This window comes from Ptychodera flava, chromosome 2 (assembly GCF_041260155.1).
Source record: "Ptychodera flava strain L36383 chromosome 2, AS_Pfla_20210202, whole genome shotgun sequence".
Lineage (NCBI taxonomy): Eukaryota > Metazoa > Hemichordata > Enteropneusta > Ptychoderidae > Ptychodera > Ptychodera flava.
This window is the reverse complement of record NC_091929.1, coordinates 20,665,872-20,688,153: the sequence shown is the minus strand read 5'-3', so window position 1 is coordinate 20,688,153 and position 22,282 is coordinate 20,665,872. Positions and strand designations below refer to the sequence as shown.

Sequence of the window (22,282 nt, the reverse complement as noted above, 5' to 3'; positions counted from 1 at the left end):
CAAAGTTCTACTTGAATTTAGACTATCAATGTAATGCAATGATTATTAGTCCCCATGGACAGTCTTGGACACTTATAGCCGGTTTGGTCTGGTCATGTCCGTGCATGTATACGTGTATCTGTCCATGCATCCTTCTGTTCACGCAAATATCTCAGAGATGCCTGGAGTGATTTCATTCAAACTTGGTACAAGGATTACCGTTAAAGTCATTTTATAAGACGCATCTGCATTATAAGTCACACCCTCCTTTGATTGACTTGAGTAGGATGAAATCCTTACATTTCAAAAATGGAAAACGTATGCATTATAAGTCGCACCCTTTTCCAGCACAGCTGTCACACTACCAGCCACCATTTAGGTCAGCTCTATTCATCAAAAGTTGAAACTCTGTTGTTCCTTGGGGTTCAATAAAATTGTATCACTTCACATGTTTCTCAACCATGGGCAACCACATCCTCCAAAAGAGAACTACCATAAGCAAACTCTTCTTTTAATTATCTTTTAAAGTTATATATTCAATAAAGGCGAACTTCTATCAGTAGGCCCCCCCTTCTCCTCAAAAAAAAAATAATCTGAGAATTTCCATGTTATTAGTGGCACGCCCCTTTAAAAACGCAAAAAGTACATATTATAAGTCGCACCCCATCTCTTGAGAAATAATTCTGGTTCAAAATTTGCAACATCATAATAAAGACGTGTCTTATAAAATGACTTTAACGGTACTCCTTATGTCATACATATGCACATCCATTTTTCTCATGATCAGATCGAATATGGCTGGTGTGACGGCCATTTTATTAATAAAGCGGGGACTATGTCATTGACAATGACTTTATGTAAAAGAGCTGCCTGTCCGTGTTTCTACAGCCACTGCAATAAATTTGATGAAACTTTGTTAGGATGTTCGTCACACAGAGCTCTGATAGCACACAATGAGATATGTCAGTATTGCATCAATTGATTTCTTATTTGCATATTTAATAAATTTGTTGTTATGAGGGTGATATGTCTAAAAATGCAGCAAATTTGATCAAATTTGCTACAGATCTTTAGTACATAATCTCATATAAGTTTACAAAGACACTTAGCAGTGTCATGCGAATTAACTTTAAATTTGCATATTTAATGAACTTACCAAATTAATGGGCTATCTCCAGAACCACTGTATCAAATTTAATGAAACTTGGTACAGATGTTGATCTCTCAGTACAGTAATACTGTGGGAAGACATTATGCAGTATCATGCCAATTTATTGCAAATTTGCATATTTTACGAATTTTTGTAAATAGTGTGATATGTCTAGAAATGTTGCATCAAATTTGATGAAATGTCACACAGATGTTGATCTTTTGGTGGTGTAATGGTGTGCAAAGATGTAGCAGTGTTTCCCCTGGGTTCCAAAATCTTGTAGCAAATTTGGCTAGAAGCCCTAAAAAATTATTCGCCATACCAGATATTTAATTAGCCAAGCCGATATACCACTGATCACAAATGACGTCATTTCTCACTCATTAATATGCAAAATAAATATTTGTCTGCATTTGCCGCAAGAATGACGAAAATAAACCCAACGTTTCTGTTACAATTTCAAACCTTGCGTACGATTTTATGCAACTGTGTTTTTATTTGCGTAAAATGTATCAATATGCGTACTGTAGAAATCAGCATCTGAAATGAGTTGGGCAGTCTTTTCTGTAGAACTTGGTGGTTTCCCTTTCATGCGCAAGCTCTATTAACAAAGAACAGTAGCCTTGGGGGCTTCAATGTATATGTACCCGAACGCTTTCAATGTCGTGATGCATGTCTTGTGTATGATCGTTGAGCAGCCTAATGACTTCATGTTCAAAGAAAAAAAACTTTCTGACTACAAAATTAGTATTTTCAAAGGGCTAACACAAAGAAGATACTGGTCAAAATCCAGCGGGACTTCACGAATGCAACTCGACTGAGTTTAAATCGTCACCCATAACACTTTCCAAATAACATGCAACGTAATGACCATTAACTGTATTGTGTTACCACCAACAATAGACTCGATGGATTCTCGAATTTTTTGCATCTGCAGTGTCATTGTCTGTACAGAACTGATTGACATGACGCTTTGTGATAATAAAATACAATGTTGCATAAAAGAGTTGCGGTCCCCTAAAGTCTAAAATGTTGCAATATCATGATAAATGTCACTTGCAAGCCAGTGCATATGTTCTATTTTTTGTCCTGCATTGAACCACGTTCAGGCAATGTAGTATAGTACCGGCCAAGTACATCCGTGTCCATGGGGCGGCATTTCTCAATGCGTATTAGTTTACGCAGTCGTGATTTCTTTTGCGTATTTCAGAACAATAATGCATAAAATACACAGGATTTTGCGTTAAAGGAAACACTGGAAACCCTGTTAGTCCAACTATGGATACTAAAAGTCACACCAATTTATGGTTCAGATTACAAGGTGCCAACAACAGCCACGCATACAACATAAAATTTGTCCAAATCTCAAGCGATACTGTTCAGAGTTACACGTATGCAGTTATATTTAGTAACAGATCTGAAATCGCTATAAGTGCTATACTATACATATCGCACTATAGACAGCAGCGCAAAACCTGGTTCAGCTTACTAGGTTTTCAAACGATTCAGATATCCAATCTCGTAGCAGTTCAAAAGCAAAATGCTCTCAGACCTGAGAAATATGTGCATTTTAGACTTTCGATACATTTGCTTTACGCTTGAATTTAGCAAGCGATGCGATGCTTGGACAGCGCACAGCGTATCGATGGCGCTTGGGTCAGGGGTCATCACCAAAGACATCAGTGTGTATTCACAGCCAGCTTGAATCATGTTCTGGATCGCGGAAATCACGGATCATAAATCCAGATTCACGTCTATTATGTAAAAAGAACCATAAAATATCAAATATTTAACGTTTTGATATGGAGAAACATCTTTTTGTTTCATTGACGATCAAGTTAAATGCTCAAATATCACGACAAGAGTTGCACATTTGCAAGATATGAATGCGAAATATAATCGGAGGGGATAGCCTATGTGTCCGTCCCCAGGGGTGGGTAGGTGTTTTGTTGTATCGCTAATAAAGGTTTATTCTACCAAACTTTGGTGTTTTGGTCTTGCACTGCCCTTGACAATCTTGCGTAAACGTTTTATCAGCATGCTGCATCTATTATCTGACCAGTTTGATTGCATAATTCGCCAAAGCAAGCAAGGTGGTAATTTAGTCTATTATCTGATGAGTTTGAGTGCCTAATTTGCCAAAGTTAGCAAGGGTAAATTACTAATCTGTGGACGCTGTCACCAGATTATCACCGGATTAACTTTGACAAAGTCAACAACGAGCACACCAGCAAGGTATAACTGAAGAAAGGGGAGAAACTCTCAAAAGCTGTGTCCAGATGTGGTCCGTAAAACTAGTGGACACTTTATATTCATTTATTCAGAAACAATCAGGTGGCAAAACAAACTTGAATATTCATTTGTAAACGAACAGGTCGGAAAGGAGGACTTCCGAAGAATGTGTGGTTCGTGTTCAACCATCTCTGCTATGTCCATGGTTCAACACACCTTGCTAACGTATCGGAGGTGTGTTTATACTCTTCCGGCTGGCCCGGCAAAAACCACGTTGGTCAACATGCCTAACACCGCATCGAACTGAATCAGACTTCATGGGTATACTGAACAATTCCGTGTAAGTCAAGAACAAGAACGGAAAATGCTTTATTAACTCGACGTTCGCGTTCGCCTTCAACTTGTTCAGTTTATCAACTGCGTTCTTGCAATACGTACACTTTCATATCATTAAACATTTACATTTACATTAAATAACAAAACAAGACATGTTTTACATACGACCGGTTGTGTGCTCTACAATAAGGCAGGGTTGTCGGTTGGTGACTGCGACCCTGCCTGCAGATTTTATACTCCGCGGTATTTTGCTTTGAATTTTTCAATTGACCCCATGTGCTGACTAAAAACAAAAGCAAGAAGAGTCGAGTGTTCTCTCTGCAAATCAAGAAGCATTTCGAACACGAACGATTCGGATATCTTGACTTAAACATTACTAGCTATGCAGCTCGAAAGTTATTCTCGGAAACAGGACGGGAAGATTAGTCAAAACTGGATTTTGCATTGTAGCTAAGGAAACCGTCTTGTCTTTCTCAGAAAGCATGCACTGTACTGCGTACTGCTTTTACTCCCTTGGGTCTGAGACTTTCGCCCTCTCTGCCATAATCGTCAGTGAGCTACCAAGAACATGAGACTTCAGTCGCGTGAATCTGTATATATTTTGTTACATTAATTGATCAATCCTTATACTCAACTACCTAACGCATCAAACAAGGGTCACAGTCAGGTTCTTAGGACGTTCTCCAAAACATAATCGATTAGTGTCGTGGAATGATTTTCACCAGGTTTGAGAATAACTGGTCATCAATGTGTCTTCGCATATCAAATCTACAAGTGTATTTGTAACTTCGAAGGTTTACATTGTTCACTGTAAAGTTACATCCTTCACTGTCAAGTTGTTTTTATACATTATCAAAACACATTTTCGGGAAAGCTGACGTGCAAGGAAAAGACATAGCGACTGAGTCCGACGGAGGCGCAAAAAACAGTGCATCCGCATTTGTGTCCGATGTACACATCTCTGTGATTCCAGTTTCTCAATCGACGAACCCTACGTCAAATTGTAGTGAACTCCGAGCACAGTCCCGCATATGAAGGTGAGCCAGTGGCCAGATGATGTTGGATTGCATAAACTTCGAAGTCTAACATCCTTCACTGTAAAGCTGGGTTTTTATACAAAAAACCCCACATTTTTGGGAAAGCGAATGTGCGAGGGAAAGACCCCGCGATCGCGCGACTGAGTCCGACAGCGGCGCAAGAAGTGTTTCCCGACAGTCAGACATACAGTGTGCTATATCATGCATTTTAAAGCGTGTCAAAACATTAACATAAAATTAAAAGATATGTCCAAAAGTTTTTGTTTATATATAGTTATATATAGTTATGCAGGGTTTCACGCGAGATCAAAAACTGACATAAAAAACATATGATGTCCAAAAAAAAATTCGGTCAAGGTCAAAGGTTTCTAGTTCCGGCTTCCGGTCTGACGGACCACATCGGGACGCTGACTCCACGGCTTCTATTAGCGTTCTGCTGCTCAAAGAAGCAACCGACGAAGTCATAAATAGGCCTGTCCCCGTTTGAACATATCAGAAAACTGTTGGCGTTCGTAAAATTGGGAAGTGATTATTATAAAATAGGTTTCTGTGGACACGGCTTTTGAGAGTTTCTCCCCTTTCTTCAGTTATACCTTGCTGGTGCGCTCGTTGTTGACTTTGTCAAAGTTAATCCGGTGATAATCTGGTGACAGCGTCCACAGATTAGTAATTTACCCTTGCTTACTTTGGCAAATTAGGCACTCAAACTCATCAGATAATAGACTAAATTACTACCTTGCTTGCTTTGGCGAATTATGCAATCAAACTGGTCAGATAATAGATGCAGCATGCTGATAAAACATTTACGCAAGATTGTCAAGGGCAGTGCAAGACCAAAACACCAAAGTTTGATAGAATAAACGTTTATTAGCAATACAACAAAACACCAACCCACCCCTGGGGACGGACGCATAGGCTATCCCCTATGGTATATGCCCACTTGGACGGATGAGCGCTTCTCTGAAAGTCTGTTGACGATGTCACGTCACAAAAATTCTTGCGAATTTATCTTTAAGAAAGTTAATTCACACAAGTTTCTAACGCCATTAAAGATATTTTCTTGTTGGCAGCAATACACCATGAACATTTTTCGCTGTTCAGGAGTGCCTTACTCACTCTACGTTCTAAAAAAAGCCATGAATATGCTTTTGACCATGCCACTACCTTCCTTTCCAAATTCACGGTCGACTTTCCTACTCTGGTCATAATCTCTTTCAATTTCATAGCTTTACTTGCGCTTAGAACCTGCGTTGGGGATGGTTTCTTCTCCATATTGGTGGAGCAGCCGAAGTCAAAAAGGAAAGTGTGCTGTTTTTGCTAAGTTTCACCGTCACTACGGTCCTTCACTGTTGATGACATCATGGCTGTCACTGCATGGAGTAATCTGTAGGCACATTGCGCGTAGTCCAACCCAAAACTTCACAACATTTTAGTCAACTAGTCATGGTGTACATGCGGTACTTTTGGTTTGTGAGCTATTTCGTTACAATTTTATTCTTTACTGTGTGTTACAAATAGGATCTCCTGACGCATTAGGTCAGGGATGCACAGAGATAAAGCATTACGTCTCAAGTTGAATGCAGGACAGCATGCAGACAGACATACCGGTAGTGATGACGTCATAGTGCAATTTTCGATTCGCAAGTTTGGCTAATATTTTGCCAAAATCTTCTCGCCAAACACTACTTTTTTCTAGCATTTGCGATTTGGCGAGCGGGCAGCGGAAACACTATGTAGCAGTATCATGTCAATTAACTGCTGATTTGCATATTTAATTAATTTTTGTAAGTAGGCTGATATTTCAAGAAATTATTGATCAAATTTCATGAAACTTGGTACAGATGTTGTGCTTACATTGCTTACATTGAATAAAGACACTATGCAGTATAAGGTTAATTAATTTTTAATTTACATGTGTAATGAACTCCCTAATAAAGAGTGATATGTCCAGAAACACTTCATTTCATTTGATGAAACTTTGTACAGTTGTTGATCTCACAGTGTTTAATACAATTCATTGACACTTGGCGGTATTGTTTATGAAATGTGGAACATGTGATAATCAGTTAGTGTTATAATAGAATGTAAAAATATTTGGCCAGATCCTGTCGATTAAGTACTAATGACTTATTCAATGATCTTTTGTGTGGCAGGCCACATTGGTTTTACATTTTCACCAGTATGGAACTCATTTTTAATCACAGACCCACTTAATGAACAGGACTCTATTCTCTCCAAGGACTTGTAATCAACATACCCATTAACAAGTGGGAACTGTGTCATCAACGATGACTTGTTACATATAAAGTGCAGCTTACATAAAAATGATAAATGCAAGCTAACTGAGCACAGCATTTGGCAAATGCCATGCTTCTATTTTTGCCACACAATATTTTTTCAATAGCTTTGTCTTAAAGTTACGCTTCTTGAATAGGAAAGCACACAATTAAAGTGGAAGTGAAAAAAAAACTTTACCTGAAAGTTGTCAACAAAGTAGTTTTTGAATAAGCCTGCTCCAATTTACATATTTCAGAACCCAATGATGTTGGCAGTGTTACAGTTGAAAGGTCAAATTCTTCTCCTAATACCTCACTTGATGTTACATGGACTGCAGCAACGGATGATGTTGGTGGCTACAGAGTGGTATGTTCAAGTGGTGTGTCTGGTGAAATTGATCATGAATTTAATGTCGCTCATCCAACTGCAAGCCATACATTTGAGGACTTAGTACCAGGTCGCTTGTATACTGTCAGTGTGTACACTTACAGTGGAGTTGATGGTGCTGAGGATGAAAGAGTAGAGAGTGATGGTGTTTCTACAGCAAGAAGGACAGGTAAGTCCCATGTTATAGTCAACATATTTTTTCAAAAGTGACACCACCTTTTTATAACATCTTTAGAAATGTTTTTGAGGTCTTTGTATGAGGCCAAAAAAAAAATGTGCTGTTCCGATTACATGGTTGTCAAAAATAGGGTAGGTAGGTAGGGAAATTTTTTTTTTTTCATTTTGTTTTATTTCTCAATGTGCATTTTGTATGCGTTCAAACAAACTACCAGTGAACAATTTCCTCATGAAACGTACTCAAATTGAATACCAATTTATTAAAATAAAATATTCATCAGTAGAATTGAAGTGTGTGGTTTATTAGACTGCAACGGAAATGGATATTGCTGAATTACATTCTTTGACAGGAAAGTGAACTGTTTATCCACAGGTAAGTCTGACTTGTAAGAACTGACACAACACAATATTACTGTCATCAATGCAGTGTTTCATCTAGGATACTATACCAGGGGGGATTGGTCCCCCTCTACTGGAATTTTGAGGTGGATTTTAAAATTTTTTTTTGGAGGGGGATTTGACTAAAACATTAATGACATCTTATATATGTTTTAATGTTGCAGTGATGTCACTTGTGATATACATACTACAAGCCATAAATCACTTGCTTAAGCTGGCTCCAAACACCATCCTCAAGAAGATTTTTTCAAAAGTCAACAAATTTGGGTATCACTGTTGTGAATGTATGGGGCTTCCAGAGTGGCGGACGGCTCATTAATATTCATAAGCTTTAATATCCCTAAAAATTGTAGAATATTCTGTCATGCTTAAATATTCTGTATGTTTGTTTGCACATATTCTGTAAGTTTGCTTTTATAGGGCTTAATGTACATTCAAACATCAAAATAAACAACAGCCAGCCTTTCCCACTGTACCCAGTCCAGGTCATTTCCAAAATTGGCGACGCTATACCATAATATTTCCCCCTCCCATTAGCCAATCAGCGGCCAGCGTGCCATCAGTAAAAGTTGTATTTCCTGGCAACCTCCACATGCGTCCTTCGTTACGTACGCCATACTGTATTCTGTCATAATGTTGAACAGTTGTTTGGCCACTCTGTCAAACACATTTTCAAAATAGACAACCAAACCCCATATATCGCTGTGATTCCTGGACTTTGGCCTGAAGTCCTGCGAAATATAAATTGTGTACCTACACAGATCGTTCAGAAAACCCAATTTGTATCGGAGATGGCAGCGATCGCAAATTCTACCGTATGTCGAACAGTTGTGTGGCCACTCTGTCGACACATTTTCAAAATCACGTACCATTTTTAGTCTGCGTAGGAAACTACAAAACAGGTATCATTTTAAAGCTCTGACATTGCTCTTCCTTCTTGCAAAACGCCATACACGTACCTACTCAAATAACCATTATAACAGTATATTTCTAATAGAGATGACGAACATCCACAAAATGATTCTTGGTACTTGAGCGAAATTTATAAACTTGGGGTAGAAATGAATCGTCAATATTTCGAATATTTCTTCACTCATCGGACTCCTTGTTGGACATGACCTTCTGCAGAACACGTGCATTATGTTTACAGTCGAAATTTGTCGAAATTCACAAGACAGAGGCTTAATAAGCAGCCCAAAACTGCCGATCACACTTGGTGGGTAATTTGTGACCCAGCGTGCCTGTATTTTATTAATGATGTAATCAGGTCGATGATTGGCTAAAAGCCAGAATACATTATCATATTGAGTCGCCAATGTTGGAAATGACCCGGACTGGTACCTTCAAGGGATTTTTTCATTTTTCACTGAACTGTCTACACTACACAAACCAAGAAAAAAATCTATTGTAGTTATAAAGGAATGTTTTGTAGCTTCTGAAAAAAATAATGTGCTTGTTTGTCACGTTTTTACTGTGCGTATATCATCCCTCATTACTGTAAGTTTGGATCAACATTGCCCTATGCAAACCAGCTTGGTTCAAATAGTTCAATGCTTGTGCAGTCTGCACTGAACACGTTTCTGTGACAGTAAAGTCCAACTTTTCGTGTCAATTTTGCTATCAGAATTATTTTCAGTGTTATGGACATTCATATGATGCACAAAAGCTTCAGTTTGTCTGCTTTTCTCAATCGTACAGAGATGATGTGACACAGAAACCTTATCGGGCTAAGGCAATGAACTTTTGGAAACGTAACTCTCAACTGGCTTATAGGCTTTCATATGCAAAATCAGCGTAGAGAAATTTACGCGTGGTATTGTTTCAACAGCAATTTATTGAAGTAGTTCAAAAAGTATCAAAATCAAACTTAAATTAGTGTAATGCGTTTCACATTTTTTCATATCATTATTTTTACTTCTGAGTTTACGAAGCTCTAAAAAGTCTAGGGTTGGGGAAATAAATTGGGGTAGGTTGGGTAATCGGAACAGCACATATTTTTTTTGGCCTGAGAGTACTGATGAGGTTTTTCCAACCAGTCTGAGCCTTTTTCTATTTTAAGACTACTACAGTAACTGCTCTTTACATATCACAGGTTACATTGCATTATATTGCCTTTGTGCTTACTGCATCATGCACTGAGCTTCTGTCAATAATCTGACAGATGCTGTTAACTCTTAAGGTTAACCTCCAACGTTTTCACACACTGCATGATCTTTTTACGGCTTACGATGAACAACGAAATAGATGCTTTGTGAAATCGTGAAATAACGAAATGACAACATATCCACAACCCCCAAATTTTTTTTCAATGAAATCTAATATTTAAATAATGTCCGTGACCACAGCAGTTGGTTTACTTGGTTTAATGAACGGATTAGGTACGTAATGGAATATTTTGAAGTGACTTCAATCACGGTCAAACTACAAAGTGATACATGGCGAAATCATGGGCCGCCATGAAAATATCAGGATGAACACGTACAACCACAGTCACTACAGTACCTGTTCAGTCAGGGGAGTTGTGAAGCTTCACAAATCTCTCTCTAAATAAAGCCATAACATTTTGGAATTGAGGATTTTAATCTTCAAACACTAGCTGTCGAAACAGCTATATATCTGTTGGGGGTAGCATGCGTAGCGATGCGGTGGCCAGGTTGACCTTTGATCCGCAAAGCTCTGCATGGGGCTGGTTTTTGCCCGAGTGCTCATAGGTTGAATGAGATGAACAATGGCGGCGGATACGAAGGCTTCCCTGGCATAGAGAGAGAAAAGTAGGCTTTGCTGAAGTTTACAAGCGCTGCTGGGCACATCGTGTACCTAGGCGAGGTGGGTGTGCTTGAAAACGAAGATCAATGCCAGTTTTGGATTCAAAATCAGCTGTTTTCGGCGGAGAAAGTGCCTGCCTTATTTCTGAGGAGCCACCATCGCTTTTTTTCTATATCAGTCTGCAAGGCTGTGGTGGGAGGCTGTATAACGCTGCCATGCAGAGCTTTGTGGATCAAAAGTCAACCCGGCTACACACGCTACCCCCCAACAGATATATAGCTGTGTTTCGACAGCTAGTGTTTGAAGATTAAAAACCTCAATTCCAAAATGTTATGGCTTTATTTCGAGAGAGATTTGTGAAGCTTCACAACTCCCCTGACTAAACAGGTACTGTACAGTGACTGTGGGAGTATGTGTTCATACTGATATTTTCATGGCGGCCCATGATTTCGCCATGTATCACTTTGTAGTTCGACTGTGATTGAAGTCACTTCAAAATATTCCATTATGTACCTAATCTGTTCGTTAAACCCAGTAAAACAACTGCTGTGGTCACGGACATTATTTAAATATTTAAATTTAAAAAAAAAAAAAATGGGGGGGTTGTGGAAATGTTGTCATTTCGTTATTTCGCGATTTCGCAAAGCATCTATTTCGTTGTTCATCATAAGCCTCTTTTACAGTTATAGTAATGTTATATGTGTTGTAGTCAGAGGAAATCGGTCAATTTTTTTCCAATTGCTATGGAAATTTTCATAGTGCTATGGATAAGTAAAATATTTCAGAAACAACCAATTCAAATAAGTGCAATCCTGGTCAATTGATTGTTAATTGAATACTGCTTTTATCCTGATGATTGTAATAGGAATACATGTTATACAAACAGTCATGAACACAGATAAATCCTACATTTCTTGGATGATACTCTTGATTTGAATCATACATGTATCATTTCAAAATAACACAATTGGAACTAATTTGGGATAATTGGATGGTGAAGTAAGGTTGTTTTAACCTACAAATATAAGCTTATCTGCTTTTCTGTTAAAAGTTACACACTTGTTTTTATGAGTAATTTGTAATATTGCAACATTCACCTGTACGACACCTAACACTTTTGAGAAATTTTAAAAATATGAAGATCCAATTATCCCAAATTAGTTCCAATCGTGTTAAATAAAGATGAGCTCTTTTATACTGATATGATGGTGTTTAAAAACTTAACTGCAGACTTATAATTCACCAAACACACACACTCACACAAACACAAAAACACCAACCAAACTCAGAGATAAAGAAAGAATGTCCACCATGACATATATTAAAGTTGACAAAGGACTTGTTTTTAAAAAGAATTTTGCCTGAGAGTTACAAATATCCTTCTGAACATTGATAAATGCTATTAAGCGGTGTAAACATTGAATGGAAATGTGATTGAATTTCACAACCGTAATGCCATGCCAATTATTGAGGAAGAGGTATTTTATCTTTTTGCTTTAAGAACCAAATCCTGTTTCAAACTTGAAAGTAGAGCAGTCACAGTCTGCTCCCACTACTCAACTTAGAGTTACTTGGGATGAATCAACTGCAGACAAAGATGGCTACAGATTGGAGTGTAAAAGTGATGACACAGTAAACTTGTTGACGATGCTGAAGTAACTGGACACACCCACACTTTCATTGACCTTGTACCTGGTGCTCTCTATACTGTTACTGTCTACACATACAGTGGAAGCGATTCAGATGAGAGAGTTGAAAGTACACCACAAATGGATGACAAAAGAACAAGTAGGTACTATTCTGTATAAGGACACATTTTTTGAAAATTAGCTGTGAAAATGTCATTCAGTGTTTGACATATATGTACATGCTTTCCTGCTCTCTTATAGAGCTTTATGCACCTACCCTTTTGTCAGATCAGGTGTTCACACGTTAGCTATTGTCGTACTGCTGTCTGTATGTCTGTCTTTTTTACTGTCTGTCTGTAGGCACGATACCTCAAGAGCATGTTGTCAGACTGGAATCAAATCTGGTATTGTAACGTAGAATCTGTTTGGAATGGCAAAAACTGATTAAGTTTGTGGCCATGTCTTGAATAACTAATACTAATTTGCATAATACTTTTTTTATAAATCAGATATTCTCAGAATGATGCTACACTGTATCTATCATATGCTATGAATCCTGTTGCAGATGTCAATAAAGGAAACACATGGCTCATTTCAAAATCATTTAGATAATTCATATTCTGTCGCATCACTTTGTCTCATTCCTGTGACCAGATGCAAAGTCAAAGTTTCAATTGGCAAATTTGGCTGTCCTTCATCAAACCATCCTTGTTTGCTGGTAAAAATTCTATCAGATGCATAACTGCATTATTTGTTGCTTTTACTGTTATTGACTTCCGCTCTTTGGTGATCAACTTGTAAATTTTGCCCTGTGATATGGCCATATAACTCTTGGTTGACTAGACCACTTGCACTGCCTATAATTTTATGGTGCAGTTGATATTATTATAATTTTTGCACCATTGAAATACATGATTCAGACAGAAAACCGCCCATATTTGTACATGTTGTACATGTAGATCATTTCTCGATATTCTTGAAACTGCTTTTCACATGCTTAACTCACCCAATTTCAAGTCTATGGAGCTGAGAAGTAGTGAAAACTGTTTTGACCATAGTCCTCTTCCTCTGACATCAGAAGGAGAGAAATATGGAAATATGGAAATACTGTTGTGTATGTGATTTTTGACATGCCTCATGTACTGCATATGTCTATTGCACTGTAGATTTCACTGGTTTTTTGTTGGTGAAAGACAAAGTAAGCTGGAAAACCATGAATGCACATGATTTGACCAGAAATACCCTTATCATTTTCCCATTATGTGACACTGGAAAATCAAATCAAATTCACAGTTGGCATATAAATGAGAAATTGATTTTGAACATTTAAAAACAACACCTAAAATGTCACTTGAACATGAGCAATATTCAAAAGTGAGTTAAATTTTCAAAAGTGAAGACTGTATGCATTTGCTGTAAAATGATGCTTGCAACCACAGAGGGACCGTGTTGGAACACATGTTTGGGTCCATAGAAGCTAAAACCATAATCTGGTAGTCAAATAACTACCAAAACATATTTTGTACATTAAGAATGCTTAGTTCGCAAGGGAATTCATGTTGCTCAATGCTGAGATCAAAGATATTTAATAAAGATATTGTGAACCAACATGGGAATTCATTGGTCTAGGAGTATGAACACTTGCCTGAGTCATGAGGGCAGGTAGTCTACCTATCAGACAAATATATTCCCATGTTGGTTTCTCTCTCAGTCTGTCTATCTGTCTACATATCTATACTTATCTTACTTTCAAGTTTCATTTGTGTATCAGACTTTTGAGTGTCTTCCCAGAGAAATACCGGTACAGTGCTTGTTGCATCATACCAGAGCAGTACTAAAAATATCACATTGACATCACATTTCATACCGTCAAGAGATCTTCAACTGTTGCAGTTAAACTTTATTATGTGAAGTATTGTACAGCTTTGTTGTATGTTATCGACATCTTATAGCATACTACATACCGGTACGAAGTCAGTCAGGTTAAATCTGTGCTCTTCTGTTCACTTCGATTTCTGCATTCTTTACAAAACCTTACTTTTGGGGTGTCAGTAAAGCTTGAACTGAAAACGTTGCTAAAAAGTGCAAAATGGTTCCTCATACAACATATGCAAGTGATGATTGGTTGTGAGTGTTTTAATGATCTCAAACAAAATGATTGTCTGGGTTTGGATGATTTCTTGCTCCTGAAAAATAAACTTCTCTAAAACAACCACATTGTGAATGTGATCTTAAATTTGAATTTTGAATTACCTTGGATAATGTTTGATCTACTTTCACCTACATACCTCAACAACCACATGGTATATGTTGGATATTATTGATCATTATGAGACCACAGTTTTACCCCACATTTTTGGATGACCCTGAGGACCTTGACCTAGGATTTCATATATCAGAAACTGCAATGGCTACAGATTTTTGTTGTGGTGGTTTTTGATGACCTTTGACCTATTTTCATGTATCCCAGCATCGACATAGGCTAGACGTTATTTATATTGAATATTGATCAGTATGCGATAATATTATTCCAGAATTTTTGAGATGACCTTGGAGACTTTTGACCTTCCCGATGCAGACCTTGGCAGCTGCAACAACTGCAGTTTGGGTTTTAAGCGGCATGTGGTGCATTTTCCTTTAATTGATGTCAGGTATTTAAAGCCATCGCTCGCGATCCCAGGGTCCGGGAGTGGCAATGAATAATGAATGCAAATCAATGTTGACATCGTGTTGCAGCCAGTATCAGCTTAGATAAGAACCCACTTTTGCAGGAAATCCTAATCCAGACAGTTTTATTTGAATACAAATATATGTACTGCAAGCTAACATAACAGACGAAATTACAAAAAGATACAGTAGTTTTTACCGTCATGTTCGTGACGCTCAGAATTCGTTTTGTACAGTACAGTACCGAGCTGTCGAAGGCCAACATGGTACACTGCTGGCGTCGCTTGAAGACGTCAACTCAACAGTGCATTTCGGTTTCAGTCCCAGCAGTACTTCAAATTGACTTGAAAATAATGTTGTAAAAAACTGCTGTTTGAGACTGTTGCCTTGAAACGTTCGTATTAGAGCCTGTGGGTCACAGTCACGACTGTGCTGTGGATGAGATGAACAGTACGGTCAGTTTCGTTCCACCAGTCACAATCGATCATGCCGTGCTTCGTGTATATTATATTGAAGGCGATCACGTGTAGGAATCGTTCAGCGGACCTTGGATGAGTCACCATAACATTACTTGGATCAAAAAGAATAAGTATACTGACGAAGTTAGGGTTCTGCTTCTTTCGGATGGCGGCATTTCACTTATGAAATGGGCGATATTGTTGAGTTCCAGTGATCCCGCACACTACCGGGTTGAGAGAGCTCATGACATAGTGTAGGTATGGAGGTGAAACATGCTAAGGTTACTACCTTCGTTGCCGATTTTCGCGAAAAATAGAAGACGGAGGTGGGCTTTGCACACTGTGCGGACAGCGGGCGGCAAAGTGCCGTCACAGCAATGACTGTAGTGGCTTACGAGGAAGCCCACACACAGCCTTACTTGGAGGCAGGGGAGGAAGGCCAGTTGTAAAATTCTTGGTTTATTTTTAGAATTGATTGTCTCGTGAACCAGGTAGATCAACGTTTTTTGTATTCAGTAAAAAAATAAAAATCTGACATTTTTCGAAAAGAATGCGCATGAGATAATTTGGCATACTTTTAGAAGTGGAAGGGCTGTTTTCACAAATACATATATAAAGGTGTGTTGCAGCTCTACGGTCCGTGTACTCAAATCCTCCAAATCATTCGTACATGGGCCACCATTTGCAATAAGTAGTCTTTGATACAAACCAAACGGTCCTTTCAGGGCCGCCACATTTGCCTAAAAAGAGAACTGCTGTAAACAGTACACTTGCTTTTGGGCCTAAGTACACATACATACCTTGTACCCCATGCACATTGTCACGACCATAATCTCATAAAAATATGAAATCTTTCATTACTAAAGCGCAGTACTATGCATTCGCCTGTTTTCAGGTTTGTATCGATTGAATGTTGTTTATTTGAGGATTTTGTTGCATTGTGTATATCGTAGGTGATCTGGTGGTACATAGCAAATGTTTGATCATTAGTACCTTCTGCGTGTCACTTTGTGATTGACAGCAGTTTGAAATGGTCAACGGCTATGTTGTTGACGCCACTGACCGTGTACAGAAACGAAATTTCATGAAAGGTAATATGGTGGCACAGGGCTATATTTATCAGCGTGGAAAAGATTTATGTCAGTTTTTTGGAGCAGTTGCTCGCGTTGCTTCCATGTGACATGAACCCTCTGAAGTTAAGCTGCCTTCTATACCTAAGGAATGGCTTTAAGCAATTGCGACTTGCAGACCTTGTTTATTTCCTTTTCCTTTTTAAACAAAACATAATGCCACCTGTCAAGTAGTTACGCTGCAAATATTTCATTTTACTCCTTTGTACTTCTGCTGTCAATTGCTCTGGTCCCGTCAATGTGACCTGCCGCTTTCATTATGTCTGTAAATTGTACTTGGTGCAGTACAAGTGCAGCATAAAGTGCAAAAACTTCAATTGATTGTGACAGATGCTCAAAATTACAGCACTATGAAATAAACACCTGTAACAAATCAACACAGTTCTATTGCAAAACATTTCTAATACAATAACACCTGCTTTCATTCAATCAGTTGAATAAAAAAATTGAAACTACCTTAGCTAGATATTATCCATAAGAGATACAGTGTGAAAAGAAAATTGAAAATATGTCACTTATTACAGCCATTGCCATGAACATTCAAGGTCTTCTCATTTTTACCTTCTCGTGTCCATTTATAGACAGAGAAGGTATTAGAGTTGAAAAACCAGTATGCTGGTGTCAACTACTTCCGTCTGTCAATACTTCCGTCTGTCAAGATCCGTTGACGTCATGCCATTGTGATGGGTCATATCATAAACTGGTGGGGGTGTTCATGGTTCAGGTTGAGGTGCAGGAGAACGATTTTGAGCTGTGACAAAAATCAAAAGGGACTTAGCGGCATAGCCACAGTGTTAAGCCTTTCTCCAAGGTTCTTAGTTGACTACGATCTATTACAGACTACTGAGCTGACGTTAGGGGTACTCACTTTGTGTTTGCTCACTCTGTGTGCGCTAGTGTTTGGTACTGAGTTGCGTGGATATCCCCTCATGGCCTCACGTGATATGGGCCTGTTGCATAATCTGCAGATGATCATATGCCTCTGAGTCTGAAAACGGTCATTGTGTAAGCCTGTCGGCATTTTCCTTGCATTTTTTCTCATTAAATTTTGCAAAATATCGGCGAGTACCTCAGTATTTCAAGATAACTCTTTCTTCCCAATCGTTTCCTGGAGTTTCAGAGTCATATGAACGAAAATGAGTGAAAGTTTTAGACAGGAAAATCGGACGTCGGCCATGTTCAATGTTTACAGTACAATCAGAAGTTTATGTGGAGGAAATAACTAACAAACACTGTTCATGATGCCCGCCCTCTAGAGGCAGACCTTCCTATATGAAGTACCACATTTGATGCTTGTGGAAAGCTTGACCACACAAAGGAGCATTTTAACTTTTAGAAAATGACAAATTGAATAAGAAGGTATTCTGAAAATGTCAAATACTGAGAGAAAAATGCGCAAATATTCAAAATAAACAGGTTAACTGACTGGTCAGCTACAAAAAACAATGAAAATGTTTATGATCAAAAGTTTTTGAGATGCGCACATTTTAACAAATACAGAAATTATTAATATTATAAATATAAGACCAAACTATTTTTCAGGGATGGGACAGGTTGGAAATGAGGGGTGAGAGACAAAGGCACTCCTATTGCTGCATGTGGATGCAGCCACACCATTTCATTTACAGCATACTTATTCACTGTGTTGTGTTCAAGTTCCATATTGTACTGACTGTCATACAAGGATAACATAAGCAAAGCAAATCAAATTAGAAAAGGATCAATGCTGTTGTGTGGATTTTGCTGAACATGGCTGATTTTAATATTTCGCCCTATATATTTGGTATCCAGCAAAGGCATATTTTGATGTAAAGTCAAAATTAACACTACATTGCGGACAATATATGTTACCGTTTCTGCATGAACTTTTCTTTTTTAAATTATAGTATAGTAGTACTTTGAACAGATTAACAATTATCATGATGTCAACCCATAATTTTACATCACAAAGACTGTAATTCTGCCAATTTTTTTTATTTTTCAGTCATTTTATAAATTTTGCACTGAACAAGATGATTGAACAAATTGCAATGTTTGAATTTGTAAACTCAAAGAATAAAATCCTTTGGTCACAGATTAAATTATTTTTGAAAAGAAATTTACTCATAAACACTTTTAGCATATATTCTTTACATGGTCATGTATTTCAAGGGAAATATGCCTATTAAAAACAGTAATTTCTTCACTTTCAATTTTTTTCAATACTATGACAATTATCAGCCATGAGGTTTTACAAACACAAGACCAGATAAGCGTTTTCATCATTTCCACAGGACTCTTTGGAAAATCCATTAAAAACAGTTAAAAGTAACTTAAAATGATCACTTGGTATACATTTAATTTACAGATGCCAGGTTGTGTATTTCACATGCACTCAGGTCAGTAGGGAAGTGCGTCATTACTATTTTGGACTGTTAATTCTTATTTCTGAATTATTTAACTTTTTTTTCCACATTGAACTATCTTTAGGCAGTTTATACTGTAGCTTAGAATTTTTTTGATTGATGTATTTAATCATCTTTTGGGTTCTTTGGGTCCATATCCCACCTCATGCCCCTACATCATCAACTATTTACCAACAACTCCATGCCAACAACAATTACCTGACCTGGCCACACATTAGAGAAGGTACACCGTCATTGACGGTATTTTCTATAAAAGTTCACATTTGCAATGAAGCCCTCTATGGACTTTGATAAAAAAGTTGCATTGTTTCAAAATAATTGTCAATGCTGTTTAGGTCAGTGTAGCCACTGACGCAATATAGTGTTACTGTAATAGTGACAATTGCTCCTTAATTGTGATTATTTCAGAACCGTTTGCTGTTTCAAGTATTCGAACCATTGATGTTGACACATATACAATGACACTGAGCTGGACAATTGATGAAGCAAGCTTGTGGGATGGATTTGATGTACACTACAGAGGAAATGAAGAAGGAGTAGATAATCAAAGGAACAGCCCCTACAAAACAATAACGCTGGATAGACTAAGGGCTGGTGATACTACTTACACTATTTATATAGAAACTATAAAAGTTGATGAAAAAAGTGCACCTAGTGATTCGCATATAGATACAACAGGTAGGTCGACATAGAATCAAGCTAGTGTTCATCATAGCTATTATAATGACTTACAGAGAGCATTTTACTTTTTTCAAACATGTTACAATTCTATGTGATACAGATAAGACTACAAATAAGCATGTACAGTAGTTCATGCTTAAGAGGACAAAGACTGAGCAAGCAAGGTGTCCTCGGTGAATATTCAGCCTTCTACTGTATTTCAGTAATGAGGAGCAATCATTGTAATAACCCTATTTCACAAAATGCTCAGAACATAGTATGATACCGATTTTACTCCAAAATTTTAGCCTTTAAAAGAGAATTTTCCTCACTTGTCGCAAATACAAGTAACTGTAATCATAATATTTATGATTCTGAGCAATACGGTCAAGTTATTACACATCATGACTTGTTAATGATCTACTTATCATTCTTTCCTATACTTAAAACTGTGGGTACTTCTGGATAGAGGCCTAGACACAGCATTTGATGGTCAGAGTTTAACTAAAACACTTGCTAGTTAGAAAGTGACACTAAGCATTGATTGTTTCATGGTCATAAGAGGCCTGAAAAACAGTTATGGATATACTTTTTGGGAATGACTGGAGACTTAGTGCTGTTAGAGCTCGAGCGTAAACTGTGGATAGACAATGATGCCACTTAAATTTCAAGTTTTCCCCATAGTTATCTGCAACCTGTTACACTCATACATAGAAATAAATAGTTATTTCCTATTACAGAGAAATACAAGTGATTTTCCCATTCTTTCTGTCCCACAGTACCGTTAAGCCCAGGAGAAGTTTATGTCTATTCAAAGACTCATGACGTATTTAACATTCAGTGGGCAGCACCGGTTTGCAATGATACAGTTGGATGTTATCATGATAGCTATTTCATAAATCACACTGGCAGCGGACAAGTGTCAGACCAAACGACGATGCACAAAATGCCTTTCTCATAAATTGATACCGGGATCTTTGTATAACATCACTGTTCAGACAAACAGCAGTGGAGTTTTGAGTGATCCAGAACAAACAACAGACAGGACATGTAAGTGAAACCTTACCCATTTTATTACATTGTAAATTTTTACGTGAGTATATTAGCATAACAACCCCATGGCAAAATATTACAAGCGTGCTTACTCAGTGTACATTTGAAAAAGGTTTTCAATGTATCCACAGCAATCTCCAAATGGGTCTAGCAAGTGTGGAGACAGCAAAAACACTGCAAGCCCAAGTTTGGAGTAAATTTGGAAACAGAGAAGCTATTGAGTAAAATTAATAACACAGCATCAGCTGTATTGCTGGCTTTGACTTAACCATCACCAATATCACCACCTTGGGCAGCCAAAAAATCATTATCTTGTGCTGTTTAATCATTTACAGTAGTGTATGCCCTAAATGTGAAAGACTTAATTTTTTGTTCAAACTTTCCTCAAGGAATCTTTCAACCATTCTCTTTCAAAATCAAGAATAAAAATCAAGTTTCACCATGCAAATTTTGGTACTAGAGAAACAAATTACCCAGGATTTACAGATATTTGAAATTCAAAATGGCCACCATCCCTGTGTTGACTCTGTGGGAAAAAAGTTATCAAATTTGCAAATTTCAAATACAAATACAGACATTTCTCTTACACCAAGAGCTTTAAAATGAGCCCCCTACAAGTGATAGGTCAAAAGAGAATTTAATAAGTAAGATAGTCCAAACATCTGTCTCTGAGGCGCATTTTACCTTAACTCCCAATTTATAGGTATATCCAAATATATTGTTCTTATGCTTTTTTTTCAGTACCTGCAACACCAGAGAATTTTCGCGTGACAGAGACTACAGTGAACTCAATGCAAGTTGCATGGGACAAACCATCAGGGAGTTTTCAAGAATACAATGTTACCATCAAACTTGCTGATTCTGACAAGAATTTGAATGTTCCTATCACAATAAACACTGAAGATGAAAACAATCCTCATGCTGATATTGCAGAACTTAGTCCTTACACAAATTACCAAGTGAAACTTATAGCCATAAGTGAGAGACCTTTGCAAACAGAAAGTAATGTAACAGATCTGATGAACAGGACAGATATAGCACGTAAGTATTGGCATCTGTAATGATTGATATTCAATGCACGTGGATGCATATACCATGGTCAGCATAAAAAAAATTGAGGCTTTAATTTATTATTTTAGCATTTTGATTGCTTTGTTGTGCTTATATTGCATTTGGATATTTGAACTTTGGAAGTTTTGATTATGATTTTGAGCTGAGTAGATTTGATAATACTGGTTTGATCATTTTTAAAGAAAATCATTGTGTGTAAAATGTGTTATAATGTATTATGGTAAGAGCAAACCATTTTGGACTGGGACGTATGAGAGGATATGGGTGTTGACCTGACCAAGAAGAGCCAGCAGTGTTCAGCAATGATGTCACATAATTTAGTATTAATTTAGGCTGTGTTGTGACTAGCATACCTCTTGCATGGCTACCAAAATTTTAAATCTTTAAGGTATCATAGTTGTAGCTTTTGTTCCATAGTATGCTGGACACAGCCTCATTTCTCAATTCTATTAGAAATTGCGAAGTTAAGG

General features: G+C 37.6%; 1 protein-coding gene across 1 annotated transcript in view; it reads left to right on the top strand.

The window, feature by feature from the left end:
• The first annotated feature begins 7,280 nt into the window (after positions 1–7,280).
• Positions 7,281–22,282, top strand: part of LOC139116662 (receptor-type tyrosine-protein phosphatase beta-like) — a 40,335-nt gene continuing 25,333 nt past the window's right edge. The window contains exons 1-5 of the mRNA XM_070679269.1: positions 7,281–7,567; positions 12,242–12,528; positions 19,437–19,706; positions 20,468–20,738; positions 21,483–21,782. The gene's annotated coding sequence lies outside the window, so the exon portion shown is untranslated. The remainder of the gene's footprint in view (positions 7,568–12,241; positions 12,529–19,436; positions 19,707–20,467; positions 20,739–21,482; positions 21,783–22,282) is intronic.